This window comes from Tenrec ecaudatus, chromosome 18, assembly GCF_050624435.1.
Source record: "Tenrec ecaudatus isolate mTenEca1 chromosome 18, mTenEca1.hap1, whole genome shotgun sequence".
NCBI lineage: Eukaryota > Metazoa > Chordata > Mammalia > Afrosoricida > Tenrecidae > Tenrec > Tenrec ecaudatus.
Genome location: NC_134547.1, coordinates 13,511,121 through 13,517,951, shown reverse-complemented (window position 1 = coordinate 13,517,951; position 6,831 = coordinate 13,511,121).

The window sequence follows — 6,831 nt, the reverse complement described above, 5'->3', positions numbered from 1 at the left end:
TGACCCCCTCAGACATTGAAGTTTAGGCCAAAAATGTCCCTAGTGGACTATGAATTGGGCTGCTAATCGCGTGATCAAATCCACCAGCTGCTCCCTGGGAGAAAGCTGAGGCTTTCTACTCCAGGGAAGGATTCCAGTTTTGGGAAACCCAAGGGGCAGTTCTGCCTTGTCCTAGAGGATCACTGTGAGTCACAAAGTGCTTTTTGGAGGGACGGTTGAATCTAGGGTTATTCGTCTTCTCAAAACCTCACTGCCATCAGCCAATTCGGCCTCACAGCTGCCCCATAGGACCTGATAGAACTGCCCCTGTGGGCTTGCCAGACTAAATCTTCAAGACAGCAGAAAGCCTCCTCTTTCTCCCAGGGAGCAGCTGGTGGTTTTGAACGGCTGACCTTGCGCTCAGCAGCCCAACCTGCTGTCCGTAGTCCAGAGAAGGGACAACCCGGAACCGGTCCCAGTGTGAAGAGACTGGAAACAGGCCCTGCAGGGAAGGGCATGGGCCTGTGGGAGCAGGAGAGGGGACCACACCCAAGAGACATTCTTCCTGTCTCTGTGAGCAGTGTGGTAGGACCTGGGTCTGCAGCCCCTGGGAATGTTCTGGAACTGGCAGTACTGTGCGTGCTGGAACCCACCCTCTCCTCCTCCACGGAGGCCTTGGGAGCTGAGTACTTACTTCTCTGATGGCATCAACATGCAGCTGTGTAGGGAGGGCGGGGGCGGGGTCATTGGGGCGTGGTCTCTGGGGAAACATGGGTGGAGCCTGGGGGGCAGAAGCTCAGAGACCCTGGTGGGAGGACAGCCAGTGGGTGAGATGCTTCCAGAGGGGGGAGGAGGGGGCTCAGCAAGAGAGAGAAGGGGAAGGACCTTTTCATTACCCACCTCCTTCCTGCAGACGGTGAGCCCAGGGGTGGTCTCCACAAACATGACCTGTAACCCCCAAACCGATAGCTGGTGGAGGCTCCCCAAGACTGGGCTGAGCAGGCGGTGCACACCCTCGGCCTCTCCTCCCACCCTCTGGGTGCCTCAGACATGCAGTGCAGGTGCGTCCCTGGGCTGCAGGGGTGGGGGCACGTGTCCTGCACTAAGTCCTCTGGCTCCCAGGAAGAGAGACAAGCCCACTGTCCTGGGCTGGGTAGAGAGAGGGAGCGGGCTGGGAGGCCAGAGCGGGATGGGGGCACTTATCCCAGGTGCTTCTCCTTCCTAGGGCTTCCTGATAGGTCTCCTGCCCTCCCGGTGTGCTTGAAGTCCAAGCTGGTGTCCTGGCTTAATACCAACAAAACCTAGGAGGAGGTGAGAGATTGATGTGGGGATTTGTCCACCTGTTCCTCTTTCCAGCATCCTGGGACAGGGCTGGTGATGTACTCAAAGAAGACCCTCACGGACTGGAATAAATGGGCAGGCCGACCAGTGCAATGGTACTGGAGCCCTGGAACTGACGTTTAGAGCCCTGATGGACAGACAGAGTTTTTAACACATAGTACCAGGACAAGTACAGAGCCATTTGAAGGAGGTGGGGGTTCACATATCAATCTATATCTCTACACACACACCAACTCTCAATATTCTAAGTCACTAGTATGTAGACCTCTAAAGAGTGAACATTGTGGTCTGTGAATGCAGGAAGGTCACAGGCCAGTGGGTGCAGAGTCTTGTGGATCCAGTGGTGGTAGAAGCATCTCAGCGTTGGCAGGGGTCTCCATGTGGCTCCTCCAGTTCCCAGGGCACAGGGTCTATCAGCCTAGTGCCTTGTTTCTTGTCAGTTGAGTGTCCCTCAAGGAGTGAGCTGAGAAGGAGTGTGTCTCTCACCTCCAAGAAGAAAATACAGGAATTCCCAGACTCCTCAGGGGAAGGCTGTGCCCACAGACACCTCATTAGCTACACATGATTGACAGGCTAGACTCCACCCCTTCACTCATAATCCTCTCAAAGTGACAACAGATTATATATAACTACCACACTCCCATGGAGTAGTTTCTAACACATGGCGAACCTGGGGGACAGAGATGAACGATCCCTGTGGGTCTCTGAGACTGGGAATCTTTATGGGAATAGAAAGCCCCCTCCCTCTCCTGAGGAGTGGCCAGTGCTTTCCAACCACACATTGCGGTTGGCAGCTCAATCCGTAAGTCCCTGTGCCAGGGAAGTTCCCAAGTGACCACGAGTCAGAAGCAGAAGACAAGAAGGGCACAGTGTTTATCCACGGCGGCACCTCTTCTCAGCCACCTGGTCTCTTGACTTCTGCCTTGGTCCGTGGACAGAAGCCCATTGCTCGGCCTCTGATGCCTCCACCCCTTCAGGCAGAGCTCTCACCCCTGCTCTGCTGGTGACACACCTTTCTTGTGGGTCATGGGCTTCCTCTCTCCCATCTGCGGAAACAGTTCTCTTGTACCCAGAGGAGTTGGGACAGTCACCTAATCTGGTGTCAATTTAAGGATTAAGGGTGGAGGGGTGGAGTCTAGGCTGTCAATCTGGAGATAGACAATGAGACTTCTATGTGGGCCTGGCCTTCTCCTGAGAATTTTGGGAAATCTGGTACTTCCTCCTTGGAGGTGGAAGACGCCTCTCTCTCTGCTACTCCCTGGGAGACATTGCAGAAGACAAACCACATGGATGCAACCAGACCTGTGAATCCGGAGAAGCCACAGAGAGATCCCTGCCAGCACCGAGATATTTACAACGCCACTGGACCCAAAGACTTTCTACCCACTGGCTTGTGATCGTCCTGCCTTTAGCTTCATTGCACGTGTTTTGTGGGTCTGAAGAGGACTTTATAGATTGGTGTCGGATCTATAGGCTAATATCAGACTTATGGACTTGGACTGGCCTGGGTTGGGATGCTTTCTTAATGTACAATTGCTCTTGTATATAAACCTCTTCCTTATATACATATGAGTGTCTCTGTGGATTGGTTTCTCTAGTCTACCCAGACTAACACAGAGTGACAAAACAGACCACTCCCCTGGTTCGAGTCCTCTACACCGTATTTTCATGTTCCCATGCAGGCTGGCAGTTCCAACGATGATGGATGGAAGAGCCATGCCCAGCAATGTCACGTCACCCCAGAAGGTGATGGCTCAGGGCAGTTGCTCTGTAGAATAATAAAAAACATTCTCGAGGAGACTGTGTTGAGGGTGGCACAACTGTGTATATACAGAGGGGCATCCATTCCATGGGTGAGTTGTAGAGTGTGTGAATGAGCCCTCGTTGCGCTTTTTGTGAAAACAGGGGCGACAGCAGCTGTGGAGAATGGGTTAGTGGTTTCTAAAATAAAAAAAGAAGAAAAATGAAATAAACTCACTGCCATGCAGTCAATTCTGACTCACAGCAACCTTATCAGACAGGGCAGAACTGCCCCTGCGGGTTTCCTAGACTGTAACTCTTCACTCTTTCTGCCATGGAGCAGGCTGATGGTTTTGAACTGCTGACCAACGCTCAAATGCGGCTCAACACATAACCACTATGCCACTGGGGCTTCTGTTCCATCGCCCAGTAATTCCATTCTTATCCTGAGACTGGTCCCTGGAAGGTCATTGAAGCATAATAGACAATACCACCACCATGCCAACGTTGTTTCAGTGCACAATGGAATCTTCTTCAATCAGAAGGAGGGATGAAGCTCTGACACATATTATGACATGGGCCAATCTTGAAAATGTTACAGGATTTCACTTTAATTGGATCCACCCTCCACACTCCTGGAAGCAGCAGGAAAGAAAGCAGATGTTGCATTGCATTGGGCAAATCAACTGCATCCAAACTCGCTGCCATCGAGTCGATGCTCACTCATAGTGACCCTGTAGGACAGAATAGACCTGGCCCTTCTGAGTTTGTGACTTACTGTTGGCAAGAATAGATAGCTCTTGTCTTTCTCTCAAGAAACAGCTGGTGGTTTCGAACTGCTGACCTTGTGGTTAGCAGCCCACTCTGCCACAAGCCCTATTAAAGAGCACAGATACCACATTGAGGACTAAGGTACAGCCACCCAAGTCAGCCTATTTTCAATCACCTCATATGAATGTGAAAGCTTAATGATGGAAAAATAAGACCAAAGGTGAGTGGGTATATTTGAATTATGGAAGCTGTGTTAGTCCGGGTGGACTAGAGAAACAAATCCAGGGAGACGCATATGTGTGTAAGAAAGAGCTTTATCTGATGGTGCCCGGCTATCAAAAGAGATAGTGTCTGGGGTCTTAAAAGCTTGAAGGTGAACAAGCGGCCATCTAGCTCAGAAGCAAAAAAGCCCACATGGAAGAAGCACACCAGCCAGTGCGATCACAAGGTGCCCAAGGGACCAGGTATAAGGCATCAAGCAAAAAAAAATATGTATATATATATATATATATATATATATATATATATATACCATATTGAATGAAGGGGGAAGTGCAGAATGGAGACCCAAGGCCCAAGTGTAGGCCAATGGAGATCCCCTCATAGAGGGGTTTAGGAGAGGAGATGGGTCAGTCAGGGTGCGAGGTAGTGCCGATGAAGAGCACAGCTTTCCCCCAGATCCTGGATGCTTCCTCCTCCTAACTACCATGATCCGAATTCTACCTTGCAGGGCTGGATAGGGCAGAGGTTGTACACTGGTACATATGAGGGCTGGAGGCACAGGGAATCCAGGGTGGATGATACCTTCAGGACCAAGGGTGTGAGGGACGATGCTGGGAGAGTGGAGGGTGAGTGGGTTGGAAAGGGGGAACTGATTACAGGGATCCACATGTGACCTCCTCCCTGGGAGAGGGACGGCAGAGAAGGGGGGGAAGGGAGACTCCGGATAGAGCAAGATATGACAAAATAACGATGTATAAATTACAAATGGCACATGAGGGAGGGGGGAGCGGGGAGGGAGGGGGAAAAAAGAGGATCTGATGCAAAGGGCTTAAGTGGAGAGCAAATGCTTTGAGAATGATTGGGGCGGGGAATGTATGGATGTGCTTTATACAATTGATGTATGTATATGTATGGATTGTGATAAGAGTTGTATGAGTCCCTAATAAAATGTAAAAAAAGAAAAGGAAAAAAAAGAAAATGATTAGGGCAAAGAATGTATAGATGTGCTTTATACAATTGATGTATGTATATGTATGGACTGTGATAAGAGTTGTATGAGCCCCTAATAAAACGTTTAAAACAAAACAAAAAAAAGAAAGAAAGAGCTTTATATGAAAGAGTAATTGCATAATAAAAAAACATCCCAGCCCAGTCTAGATCAAGTCCAGAAGTCCAATATTGGCCCATATGTCCAATAATTCCTCTTTAGCCCGGAAACTCCTCTTTAGACTCACGCAGCCATGCCATAATGCCAAATGCAGGAAGATCACAAACTAGTAGGTGGAAAGTCTTGTAGATCCAGTGGCAGTGGAAGCATCTCATATTGGCATGGGTCTCCACGTGACTCCTCCAGCTCCATCAGCGTAGCTCCATGTGACTTGTCAATAGGCATGTGTAGCAGAGAGAGTGTGTATCTGGCCTCCAGTGAGCTATTTATCTCCATGGCGCCTCCGAGTGAGGTCATTAAGCCGCAACCTGATTGACAGGCCAGACTCCAACCCCCCTCGTCAAGTTGACAGACGATGTAACTGCCACAGTGGCATTGGGAGAATACGGGAAAAAACCTTGTGAACTGCCAGAGAAACAGATCTGTCTTGAGACAAGCATGGCCAGAAGGCTTCTGAGAAATGAGGGTGGTGAGATGTGGTCTCCTGTACTTTGAAAATGTTATCAGGAGAGACCAGCCCCTGAGAAAAGGACATCACGCTTGGTAAAGTAGAACGGCTGCAAAAAACAAAACAAAAAAAAAGAGGGGGGAGGACCCTCAACGCGATAGACCTAGAGACCTACACAGTGGCCGCAACAACAGGGTCAAGCATAACAGACATGAGGACGGCGCAGGACCCAGCAGTGTTTGCTTCTGTCACTAGGAGTCAGAACCAGCTCAAGGGCTCATAGCAACAACAGTGTGGCTGTTGCATCATCTCCTGTCAACTTGCGAAGGGGTGGGTGGAGTCTAGCCTGTCAATCAGGTCGTAGCTTGATGACCTCATTTGGAGGCGCCACAGAGATAAGAAGCTCCCTGGAGGTCAGACACATGCTCTGCGTGTCCTCCTGCCAAGAAGCTACATGGAGACCCCTGATGGAACCAGAGCCCTGGAGCTGGAGGAGCCATGTAGAGTCCCACACCCAGCACTGAGATGCTTCCACCGCCACTGGATCCACAAGACTTTCCACCCACTGGCCAGTGATCTTCCTGCATCCGGTGCCATTGCGTGTGTTGCGTGAGTCTGAAGAGGAGTTTATAGACTGGTATTGGACATCTGGGCTAATATCAGACTTCGGGACTTGATCTGAACTGGGCTGGGATGTTTTCTTAATATACAACTGCTCTTTGATGTAAAGTTCTCTCTTAGAGACGTATGAGCGTCTCTGCATTTGTTTCTCTAGTCCACCCGGACTCACACAAACAGAAAGGGAATTAAGCCAGAGAGAAAATGACAAGTGCTGTACAGGCTCGATTTATCTGCGGGGTCTAGACCAGAGAGCGGTTGCCAGAGTCTGGGCGAGTGAGCACGGGTGGCAAGCAGGTGTTTGTGGAACAAAGCAGGGCTGCTGTTTCCACAGCGTTGTGAATACACGTCACGCCGTGGAATTGTGCACATAGAGGTAGTGAAGGGACCAAATGGTATGGAGTGGGAAAGGGTGACCCCGATATCTGAGAAGACCCTCACCACACCAAGGTTCATTTCAGTTTAATTCATGAGTTGCTTGCAGGTGGCAACATAATGCTTCAGCCCCTCCCCTAGGGTAGCAATGGCATTGCAATGGGGTTCC